We start from the raw sequence: 12,500 nt of genomic DNA on the forward strand, positions 1-12,500 counted from the left end.
GTGCAGGCGAGTCAAGTTCTTCCACACCAAACTCAGCAAACCATGTCATTATGGACCTGGCTTTGTCCACGGGGGCATTGTCATGCTGAAACAGGAAAGGGCCTTCCTCAAACTGTTGCCACAAAGTCGGAAGCATAACAACTCTCTAGAATCTCATTGTATGCTGTAGTGTAGGTATTAAGATTTTAACCTTCACTGGAACTAAGGGGCCTAGCCCAAACCATGAAAAACAGCCCCAGACCATAATTGTGTCCATATACTTTTGGCTATGCAGTGTAGATAATAATGCCAATGAAGGAAGGGTTCCACCCTTCCTGCTGGTATCATCAACCAGAGCTCCAAAATGCTGAAAACTGAAAACAGTTTTCCAGATGGCCAGAACACAGGGTAGATCCACTTTGGTGTCTGGACATTACAGCCCCAGAGAGAGGCAACTCAAACTCCAAGGTCACTAAACCCATAAGTGGTCGGTCAGACCGACAGCAAAAAAAATAAAAATAAAAAATAAAAAGTTCAATTCGCTCAAGTAGCGTTCCACCAAACTATTGTATCACATTGCGAAAGTACAGGAATCGAAAGAGCTGAGGAAAATCAATATCTGTGCAGCAATTACAATCAGAGAGCATCGTCCCTGGCCTCGGACAAGACTGGCACCCCGGGGGACCGCAGCACCCAGGGTGTAGGACGTCAGTATACAGGCCGGCGTTTAGCAAGAGGCGCTCACATCATCGGGGGTTCGTTCCTAAACTGTGGATTCTACAGTTTCAATTTGAGTTTATCATCTACCTGAGAGTTCTCTTGTTTGGATAAAAAATCACGTCAATAAATTAGTATTCTTCAAATTAAGATGCTACACGAATATACATACACACACATACACATGCACAGATGTACACACACACACAGGAACACACACACAGGTACACATGTACACACGTACACACACACACACACATAATAATCATGGACCCTCCATCATAGAGGACTGAGGAAGCTGTACACTGTATGAATGTTCAAGACACACACACACGCAAACACACACACACACACACACACACACGTACACACACACGTACACACACACACACACACACACACACACACACACACGTACACACACACACACACACACACACACACACACGTACACACACACTCACAATAATCATGGACCCTCCATCATAGGGGACTGAGGAAGCTGTACACCGTATGAATGTTCTAGATTTACTACAGTAGTAATATGTATTGATATTTGCATAACATTCATACACTTTCGGCACACACGCACCAACCTTAACAGTCCTTCCTGTAAGGCCTACACACACACACAAACACACACACACACACACACACACACACTCACACACACTCACACACACACACACACACATAAACACACACACGCACACATGCACACACGCACACACGTACACACACAATAATCATGGACAGTACACCGTATGAATGTTCTAGATTTACTACAGTAGTAATATGTATTGATATTTGCATAACATTCATTGCAGATATTTCACAGCTCTGCAAATAGAAAACACTTTCAGCACACACGCACCAACCATAACAGCCCTTACTGTAAGGCCTACACACACACACACACACACACACACACACACACACACACACACACTCACACACACACACACACACACACACACACACACACACACACACACACACACACACACAAGGCCTAAATGCTTGTGATAAATCTCCCCCATCACCTGAGAACAGTCACACGTGCAGTTTAGGAGCAGATTTGTTGTGCTTAAACATGATTTACAATGAGTCCTGTGGCGCCTCTATTTCACTCTTGAAAACAGCTATCCCAGGGAAAAGCACAAACGCCTGCGCTTTAAATCATCCACCGGGGGCTCCCGCCGAATCGATTAATAAGCCGGTCAGCCTCAGACCAAAGCAATCAATCACAGACAGCGTGAGGACAGACTACAGCAGGACCTCGCCTAGTGCCAAGGCACGTCAGTCGAAGAGAGATGAGAGAGCATTCTAATGTGCTCCACTCAATGGACGACGCCCCCCCCCTCAGGGTGGTAATAATTCGACATGTAATAATACCATCACCTAATTAGTTGTCGTTTGTTTGTGTACGCCTGCTCTGTCTTGTGAAAGCAAGTAGCATCTGTCTGGAGAAGTTTGTCGTTTTTATGTTTGTCCTAAATGTCATCACTTGAAAAAAAAATCGTCAGTTATTGCAAGCTTGTCAAAGTGACTCAACGGTAAAAAACGTGTTGTTTTTGTTTTATTCCCTGACACTGAACATATTATATTTCATTGACTCTATACATCAAATTGTACCAGTAAGGTGCAAGTGACAAGAAACAGACATGTGACACATGTAGGCCCCATGGCCTCTCCTTGTAGACTGTGACCTTCACCTGGACAGTACAATGGACTGCTATGATGTAGTGTTCTGTCCTTGTCAATTGTATGTTTTATTGTACGCTGTGTGGCCTGCAAACCATGTTTCCCTCTGGGGGATAATAAAGACTGAACTTGGCTTAGTAACTTCCCAACACAACTCCCTCCGGCAGGGTTCGAGTTATAAGCTGAACTCTGTGGGGGTCTCCAAAATAACAGTGCGAAATGTTCTCATGCACGCGCGAATCATGCCCACACAGCGATGGGACTTACAAGTTCTAATTAGCTATAGGCAGTAGCGGATTAAGGTGGTCAGTGGCCCTAGGCTACTCCTTTGTGTGAGGACCCCCCTGCCCCCATACACAAGCCTCCCCCCTCCCCAAAATATACAACTCACGAGCACCCTGCACACACACACACCACTCATAATGCTTTACCATAAAACACTTAAACACTTTAATAACACAATAACACAACAGTGTTAATAATGCAAAGAATTAAAAAAAGGTTCAGTGCATTCAGTTCTGTCTCTATTGCTCTCCTCTCCCGTTGTCTCTCTGTTACTGTCCTGTTGTCTGTCTCTCTGTTGCTGTCCTGTTGTCCGTCTCTCTGTTGCTCCCCTCAGCTCTAAATGACAGAAATGAATTAGCTAATTAGTTGGCATGTAAACTAGTGCTGTCCCAAACGACTATTTTTCTAACGATTAATCTAGCGATTATTTTATCGATTATTCGATTAGTCTAACGAGTAATTTATCGATAAGTCTAACGATAATTTTTGTACTGTAAAAAAAAAAAAAAAAAATATTTGTCTCCACCTCACTGCTATGTTTAGCCAACTTGAATGCCAACATGGCCATTTAGAAGTCTGTCCATCACCACAACACATAGCTAGCTAACGTTACTCTCGCTGCTATGTTATGATTAGCTAAATTGATGCTAACGTAGCATGCGAGCTACGAGCTAGATAACGTACAGTAGGTGCTCGCACCACAATGACAATAGGCTACCGTAGCTAGCCAGCTACATAGCTAACGTTACTAACACCAGAAGACAAGACATACGAACTGTGGTGAGCTACATTGCTTGTGTAACATTAGCTAGTAGCTATCCATTTTTCACTCATACACTTAATTGTCTCGCCTGGTAAAATAAAGGTTTAAAAAAAAAAAAAAAAAAAAATCACCATTTTTTTTATTTATGACTAACCGACGCATATTACGCTAACCGACGTATTGACGTAGTCGATGACGTCGACGACGTCGAATAATCGTAACAGCCCTAATGTAAACATATAGTTAGGGTTGGGTACAGTTTGGGTTTTATTCGATACCGGTGACAAATCGATACTTTAAAAACGGTACCGGTACCGAAACATCATCCTCATCCTCAAATCCCAACATATCCTGACGCCACAGCTGCAGGCTACTCATTTCACCACATCAACAGCCCCACATGAAACAACAGCTATAAAAGCGATAGTCACACATGTATCTCGGCCAATAATTGTGTTATTTTTGCTATACAGAAGGAGCGAAAAATACATTAGGTTAGTACACTAGGTTAGTAAAAAGTAAAAGCCACCTTACCTTTACGGAGACAAGATAGACCTGTGTGGTCTGTTTTCAGTAGGCTGCGGTTGCGGTCCTGGATGCTGACGTCCGATGTCCTTTCTTTATCCAAGATTGGATGAACGGGAGAGGGTCAAATTTGTCTTTGATAAAAACCCGAAATTTTCTAGGCTTGATGACCCGGTCGGCAGCAGTGGCCTTTTTTGGGGCGGCATGGTAGCTACTACTGTATGTATATACTCCTGTATAGCTAATGAATGAATGTTTGCTTCTCAATAATAGGCTAGGTGCACGATCTCACTACTTCCTGAAAGGCAACTGGTGTCTCACTCTATTGGTTTAATTGATTAATCAGCTGTGCACTGTGTGTTCCAACGGTTTACCGCACAGCTGATTAATCAACCTTTTGCTGTTGCACAATATTCTACTGCGCCCCATGGTGTCTTGGTGGTGAAGTGCAGGCAGTCAAAGGCATACTGTCATTCACAGGAGATTAATGGTGCGCGTAGTTCTTTTGGAAAACGTGTTTATTTTACAATATTTATAATATAAATTAAATAATATTCATTACATTGACATTTTGATCAAATAATAGTTGTGGTAATGTATTATTAGCGACCCCCACAGATTTTTGATTTTACTGCCTTCATGGGAGCTCAGAGAGCCTCAGACCATCTCTATGGGAGCTCAGCTCCCATTGGCTCCCACATAACTCGAACCCTGCCCTCCGGGGGCCACCGGTGAACAGCAGAAACCTGTTAAATCCATAGTGGGAGGTCAGACAGCCAGCAGTCTGAACCAGGGATCAGATAAATAAATCATTACGTGTCATTATGTACATCTCAGAGGAGGAACCCTCTAAAGCTACACGCATCTCACCTGGGAGGGACTCTGTGTCGGGTTCTGCAAGTAAGTCTGGGATGCTGATCAATAACCCATTCCTCTCAAGAGTTTTGTCGCAGAATATATATTCCAACCCCCCAACTAGCCAGACATTAACTGCTACTTCTCTGAATTGCAACCGCCCCCCTCCCCCCGCCGAAATATATGGTGGCAGTAAATAAAACAGATAGACGTATATATTCCTACGAGGCATTGCCTTGTTTTCTCTCTCTCTCTCTCTCTCTCTCTCTCTCTCTCTCTCTCTCTCTCTCTCTCTCTCTCTCTCTCTCTCTCTCTCTCTCTCTCTCTCTCTCTCTCTCTCTCTCTCTCTCTATTTTCATGGGGTTCGGATTAATAAGATGCTTCATAGGAATCATTAAATCACCAGGAGTCCATTTTGGAAAATGATGATTTTGTAAAAAAATTACCTAACTAGGGAAAGATCATTTATGGATGCTGGAAGTAGCCAAATGAAAAATGTGTGGTAATTTATCTAATGTGCCCTCTTTTTCTCTGTCTATATTCTCAGAGGAGAGAGAAGGAGAGAGCGAGGGAGAGAGAGAGGGAGAGAGAGAAAGAGAGGTAGAGAGAGCGAGGGAGAGAGAGAAAGAGAGGGAGAGGGAGATAGAGAGAGAGTCAGAGAAAAAGAGAGAGAGAGAGAGGGAGGGAGAGAGAGGGAGAGAGAGAGACAGAGAAAAAGAGAGTGAGAGAGAGAGAGAGAAAGAGAGAGAGAGAGAGAGAGAGAGAGAGAGAGAGAGAGAGAGAGAGAGAGAGAGAGAGAGAGAGAGAGAGAGAGAGAGAGAGAGATTGAGTGTCTAAAACACGGTCAAGCACTTGGGTCCTGGAACGTTTAATGAATATTTTCGGTGCAGATGATCAGAGAGGAGAAATGCTAGTTTGAGTTCCGAACAAAATGCGAGGCAGCGACAAAGCACCAATCACAGCAGCGACGCCTCCAGCAGAGAACGCTCTTATCTCCCCGACGCCCGCCTCTTATCGCAAGCCTTCAAAGTCTTCCAATTGCCGAAAAACTAAGAAGCCCTCTGCGCTCCGAGTTAACCCATTTTGTTCCCAAGTATGTTGAAGGCATGAAACTATGTCAATCATATGCAATTAATAACCCTTTTAGGTAATCTATACAGTTTTTTAAGAACTTAATTTAATAGGATATGAAAAAGTAGGTTTTGATGTCGGCCACAGTTGCGACTGGTGGGAATAAGCAATGTAGCCTATCATTAATAGAGCAAGTATCCCTAACCCTAACCCTAACCCTATCCCCTAGCCTAAATATCCATATAACCCAGCCCACTTACTCACACACCTAGACCTACTAACACCCTGGCCTTGCTACCTCATTGCCCAAACCCACATGTCAAAACCCTAATATTGACAGAATCATTGACAGAATCAGGTCTTGGTTTTACGCTCAATTACTATTACTATTACAAAATCTCATACAAAACAGGCATATACCTACAGGATACCAACGCTCAGATATTCATACAAGCCCGGTGTACACCTGTGTCTGAAGGCCTAATCTTAAATCACATAAACCAGATTTCTATTAAAGCCCATATATTATTACCACCTGTCGGTCTCATTAGGCACACAACCCAGGTTGATCCTAACCTTTGCCCAGACGTGCTGCACACCCATATGCAGTTAACCAAGGATATTCCTAAAACCTCAACCCTAGGATCCATTAAAAATAAACTGATTTAAAAAGCACCTTTTTCAGGATTTATGGGTAATTGAAAAATCATGTGTAGAATAATTTAGATAATGTATCCGTGATATGTCCTATTAAATTAAAAGGACTATGATTGAACGTGTATGATGTAATATCCCACGGGTCGCCATTGTGACCGCTTAGCTTTTTACTCTATTTCATGAGCAACATGGATGCAAATGGATACAAAATGAAAGAATATATGTAAACTAGACCCTGCTAACCATATCTACAAAGAACATATTGCGTTTGTGCATTAAACAACATGCGTTTGTTTCATATGCAGGTAAACGAAGAGATGCAAACAGATAAAGAGAGCCAAATCCCTCCTTAAAAGTGTACCTTGGCAAAAAAATGCATCTATTCTTGTGACCAAATGATATGAAAGTTATCCAAATGATCCTAGACACATTGATAATACATAATATATGACAAATGTGTTGATAAGTACCACTATAACCAACAAAAAAAAACTAAAAATAACAATAGTTTTGGTCTGTCAATATTGTGACTGGTGGTAGGGTTAAACCTAAATGACTGTTTACTTCATTTCATAACCACAAAAGCTTGAGACGAACAACCCTTTGAATCATCACACGTTTGTCATGTCCTCTGCACAGCCCTCTGCACGCATACATGTGACTTAAATAACACTGCAGTACGCCAGTGTTGCTGGGAGCTCAAAACCCCCTCAAATTGACAGACAAAGACAGGAGGAGAAAGTCTTTCAACCCAGAATCCCAAGAAGAAACCCCACGTTTGTTGTTTACGACACGACCAAAACGCAGTCACTTACAGCCCGAGCAGCGGGGCAGCAAAGAGCCTCTTTCAGAAACAGATAGATAAAGCAGCTTGAATCACCACCACCGTGGCTCCTCATCCACGAGGCGTATGAAAGAGCCTCTCCTTACAGTTTGGCATCAAAGCGGCGCGATCGACACGTGAACTGTAACAAACCGTCTCTGCTCCGCAGGTGGGCTAAACACCAAGGACGTCAAGGAGGAATCTCACAGTGGCTCTTTAATCACCACAGAAAAACCACAAAACAAAATGGAGGATAATAAACATTTGCAGTTTCTCTGAAAGCCGAGCCGGAAAATGCACATTACACGCCGGTAAATCCTTGTATAAAACGTGAACATACTGTTGGCATACTGGAGCATGCAATGGGTACAGAGGTATGGTAAGCTTGAGTAAGCTTAAGAAACTGTTGTTTTTTCTGGATGAAAACACAACGGTCGTCTTGAAGAAGCAGATCGACGGTGTAGCCCCCGGGCTGACGTGGGAGGCTTAACGGTGAAGGCCTGAGGAGACGTTTATCTGAAGAGTCTCCGAGCCTTCAAGATCTACAGTGCAGATTTAGTGGAAGACACCTCAAGGATGAGGGCCACTAGCTCATTCCTGTGCACTAACTCAGTGTGTCATTTTCAGATACAATAACCAGCCGTGACAGCAGAAGCAATGTAAAATTGATTACGTTACATTTCAGGGACACAACTTGAGCCACACAAACCACCAAACTAATCGAACAACAGCAAGATGTCAAGCTGCAATGCGAACTTTAGCAGTAACGGTTAGATTCCTTATTTAAGCACTGCTAAATGGCGAAGGTCATTGTCGAAAAACAATGGTCAGGGGAGTATTTTGATAGGAAAGGAGTTACCACAAAATGATTTAGTTTGTGCCGCCTGTCTGATTAGAGTGCAGAGAAATACAGGCTATATTTAAAGAAAGCAGCGTCATTGAATTGCACTGTGACAGCAAACACTCATTCAGTTATAACAACGGTGGAGGCGAGGGGAGAAAACAGAAAGGTTTGCCTCTGGCAAGAACAAGCAAGAGGCAAAAACTTTTCCATAAAGTTGCACAGAAAACAATAAAAACAGCCGATGTCACTGCACACATAATTGCTCAAAGCATTTTCCGGGGGAAGAATCCATCAACCTAGTTTAGTTGCGTAAAATGCAATGGTTTGTGGCAGCCACAGACAAAAAAAGTATTTCATTGTCGAAAGTGAAATTGGCTGAAAATAAAGATCTCATGTCTGCAACCTGGAGCAACAAAATTAATTTAAAAACTTTGGAGGAGAATTGTAAGACTTTTTTGGGAGGGAAATCGCTGAGAAAAGGGGTCTGTGCCGACATGTATAGTAGCCTCCTATAGAACGAAGAATTTGACCGATTCAAGACCTTTTCTCGATAACGGTTCATTTTCTAACTTTGCCTAAGTTGAGTCAAATCCATGGGAAAAACTTAAGATAAAACTGTTTGCAGGAAGTCTTTGAGACATTTCAAAAGACGTGGAAAGACTTTCAATGACTCAGGGCTTTTTCAGAAAGCAGAGGGAATTAATCCTAAATTAGAGAATGCGACGCATTGATGGGAGACTGAGGCAGACAGTTATTACTATTACTGCAGTCTGTTGGGCTGTTGAAGCCATTATTTCAGCCAAGACCCTGTGACAGCAACCGGCCCAGAGCCTCAGCTACTTATTCCGCACAATGAGCAGCCCTGGAGGATGTGAGAGAACATGCACAGAGATCATTAACTTAAGAGCACTAAACCACTAGCATTTTCATCTATCTGTGGGTAGCGGTCCAATTGAAACCAATAGGATTCTGTATTCAGTACAGCTTTACTCAGGGGCGAATAAGGCTTAGGGAGTATTGAGTCTGCTTCAAATTTGGCCTTCGCTGATTGCGAAATCTTCAAGGAGAGTTTCATGAGAAACCCTTTTTTGCTCCAAACCAATTTTACTGTAAAACATTAACCTTTCATGGCAAGGAGTATTCATAACAAAAAATTAAATTGGGAATGAAGTTCAAGTAAATCGTACATTCTCCAAGAGATTGGAGGTTCCATGTTGGTGGTGGTGGCTTTCCAAGGACAGTCAGTGTTATTGTCTGGAGATTGTAGCAACCGGCTTTTCGAGGGATCATTACCCCATCTACAACTTCCAAAAGTGAATTTAAATGCAGAGAATAGAAATGTCTATATGGTCTCTAGGGCAATACAATAAATGGAAAGAGGGTCGAGGGTTGTTATGTCACAGACGAGATGAAGAACAACCCTCTTGTACATGAGAGGGAACTTGAAGTATGTAAACTCTGCCAATTTAAAGCTGGCAGTGAAGGGGCACAATCTTTTTTTTCTCTTTTTTTTTTTTAGAATGTGATTGAACAAGACATCTTACAGAGTGCAGAATAGGGTGAGAGAGGGGAATTATCACTCCCTCCAATCATCCTGCACTTCTCTTTCAATTGAAATAGAAGAACGAGCGCAGAGGATTGTGTCAAGAAGTAGAAAAACAACAATCAATCACTTTTCAACTCAACCCAGGTGTACACATTATGTGTAATTTCCATCAAAAACGACTGGGCGCTTGATATTTATCAATATACTATATACAGTATTCTCTCCTTCCTGGAAGGAAAGTCGTGATGATTAATTTTGCGGAGGGAAACAGTTTTATCTAACCTTGTTTTTCAGCAAAGCAGTGGGTGCGGCGTGTGCTCGGAGGTCAAGAGGGTAGAAGAAGTAAAAAAAAACAAGTTGATGAAAGAAGAGCAAGTCCCATAGAGAAGATAAACTCAAAAGGGTAACGGTTCTTGCCACTTCCTGAGGTACTTTGCGGTGAAATTGCCAGCAGACTGCCACGTTTTATCTAGAATAGAATCGGAATCAGAAACAGATTTATTGCCAAGTAGGTTTTCATACACAAGGAATTTGCTTTGGTCTGGTGGTGCATAGCAATAAACAAAGTGCGAGGACAAAAAAAACAGACATGAAAACATAGTAGGTGACAAATAAATAATAAAAGATGTTAAAGATACATTAAAAAAAAAAGTGTTCTAAGAATAGTGCAGTGTCACTGTTTGGTGTCAGGATAACAGTCAGTGTCATGGGGGGCGTGCCATTGGACACAAGGTAGCGAATTTACAGCGGGAATTTACCGCTTCTGAAGACCTCCTCCCAACCTTCTCCCGACCTTTTCCCAACCTCCTGGCGTCCATTAGACACACAAATATCACCCCCCCCCCAACCCCACCCAACCCTGCTGCCATCCCCCCAACCAGAGCCCAACCTCCTCCCAACCTCCTGGCGTCCATTAGACACACAAACATCACCCCCCCAGCAACCCAATGGCTCCGCGGGAATTTACTGCTTCTGAAGACCTCTGTATGGAGTGAAGCACGTGCCAACCTCCTCCCAACCTCCTCCCAACCTCCTCTCAACCTCCTCCCAACCTCCCCCCAACCTCCCCCCAACCTCCTCCCAACCACCTCCTCCCAACCTCCTCTCTACCTCCTCCCAACCACCTCCTCCCAACCTCCTCTCAACCTCCTCTCAACCTCCTCCCAACCACATCCTCCCAACCTCCTCTCAACCTCCTCTCTACCTCCCCCCAACCTCCTCTCAACCTCCTCCCAACCACCTCCTCCCAACCTCCTCCCAACCTCCTCTCAACCTCCCCCCAACCTCCTCCCAACCTCCTCCCAACCTCCTCCCAACCTCCTCTCAACCTCCTCTCAACCTCCTCCCAACCTCCTCTCAACCTCCTCTCAACCTCCTCTCAACCTGTTCTGTCACCCTTTCTCTTCACCCTCTATACCTCCGACTTCCAGTTTAGCTCCGACCAGTGCCACCTGCAGAAGTTTTCGGATGACTCCTCTATCGTCGGTTACATCACAGACGACAGGGATGAGGAGTACAGGGCCCTGGTGGAGAGCTTCGTGCAGTGGTGCGACACCAACTACCTTTTGCTTAACACCAGCAAAACAAAGGAGTTGGTGGTGGATTTTAGGAGGAAGAGAAGGACCCCAGCCCCCATCACCATCAAGGGGGTGGAAGTCGAGAGGGTGGACTCCTACAGGTACCTGGGAGTACAAATTAATAACAAACTGGACTGGACTGACAACACCGAGGCTCTTCTCAGGAAAGGGCAGAGCAGACTGTTTTTCCTGAGAAGGCTGAGGTCTTTCGGTGTCTGCAACAAGCTGCTGCAAATGTTTTATCAGTCGGTGGTTGCCAGCGTTCTGTTCTTCGCCGTGGCCTGCTGGGGTGGAAACATCTGTGCCAGGGATGCTGCGAAGCTAAACAAACTGGTGAAGAAGGCCAGCTCTGTGGTGGGGACCGGGCTGGACAGCCTAGAGGTGGTGGCAGAACAGAGGATGGGGAAAAAACTGGCGGCCATGCTGGCCAATCCCTCCCACCCGATGTACTGCGAGCTGGCAGGGATGAGGAGCAAGTTCAGCCACAGATTTGTTCTCCCCCGTCAAAGTACAAAAAGATTTGGACAGTCCTTTATTCCAGCTGCACTCCGACTCTACAACCAGGCCCGGCAGGGTGGGGGAGACCTGGAGATGGAACTTTTGGAACTTTTTACTTATTGAGCCTGCACTGTTTTATGTATTTTATTGAATGTTTTTCTGTTTTCTGTACTGAATGTTTTCTGCCCTAACTGAGCTGTTTGACAACAAAATTTCCCCATTGGGGACAATAAAGGTTTTCAATCAATCAAAAAAAAAAAAAAAACCTCCTCCCAACCTCCTCCCAACCTCCCCCCAACCACCTCCTCCCAACCTCCTCCTCCCAACCTCCTCTCTACCTCCTCTCAACCTCCTCCCAACCTCCTCTCAACCTCCTCTCAACCTCCTCCCAACCTCCTCTCAACCTCCTCTCAACCTCCTCTCAACCTCCCCCAACCACCTCCTCCCAACCTCCTCCTCCCAACCTCCTCTCTACCTCCTCTCAACCTCCTCTCAACCTCCCCCAACCACCTCCTCCCAACCTCCTCCCAACCTCCTCCCAACCTCCTCTCAACCTTCTCTCAACCTCCTCTCAACCTCCTCTCAACCTCCTCCCAACCTCCTCTCAACCTCCTCTCAACCTCCTCCCAACCTCCTCCCAACCTCCTCCCAACCTC

The 12,500-nt window shown here is 44.4% G+C and overlaps 1 protein-coding gene across 1 annotated transcript in view; it reads right to left on the bottom strand.

Moving 5' to 3' along the window:
• The window catches only part of nphp4 (nephronophthisis 4), a gene marked incomplete at both ends in the record, with an annotated part of 190,764 nt that overhangs the window by 93,500 nt on the left and 84,764 nt on the right, over window positions 1-12,500 (bottom strand). The window lies entirely within an intron of this gene.

The sequence above is a fragment of the Nansenia antarctica genome, assembly GCF_963989245.1.
Source record: "Nansenia antarctica genome assembly, chromosome: 6".
NCBI classification, from domain to species: domain Eukaryota; kingdom Metazoa; phylum Chordata; class Actinopteri; order Argentiniformes; family Microstomatidae; genus Nansenia; species Nansenia antarctica.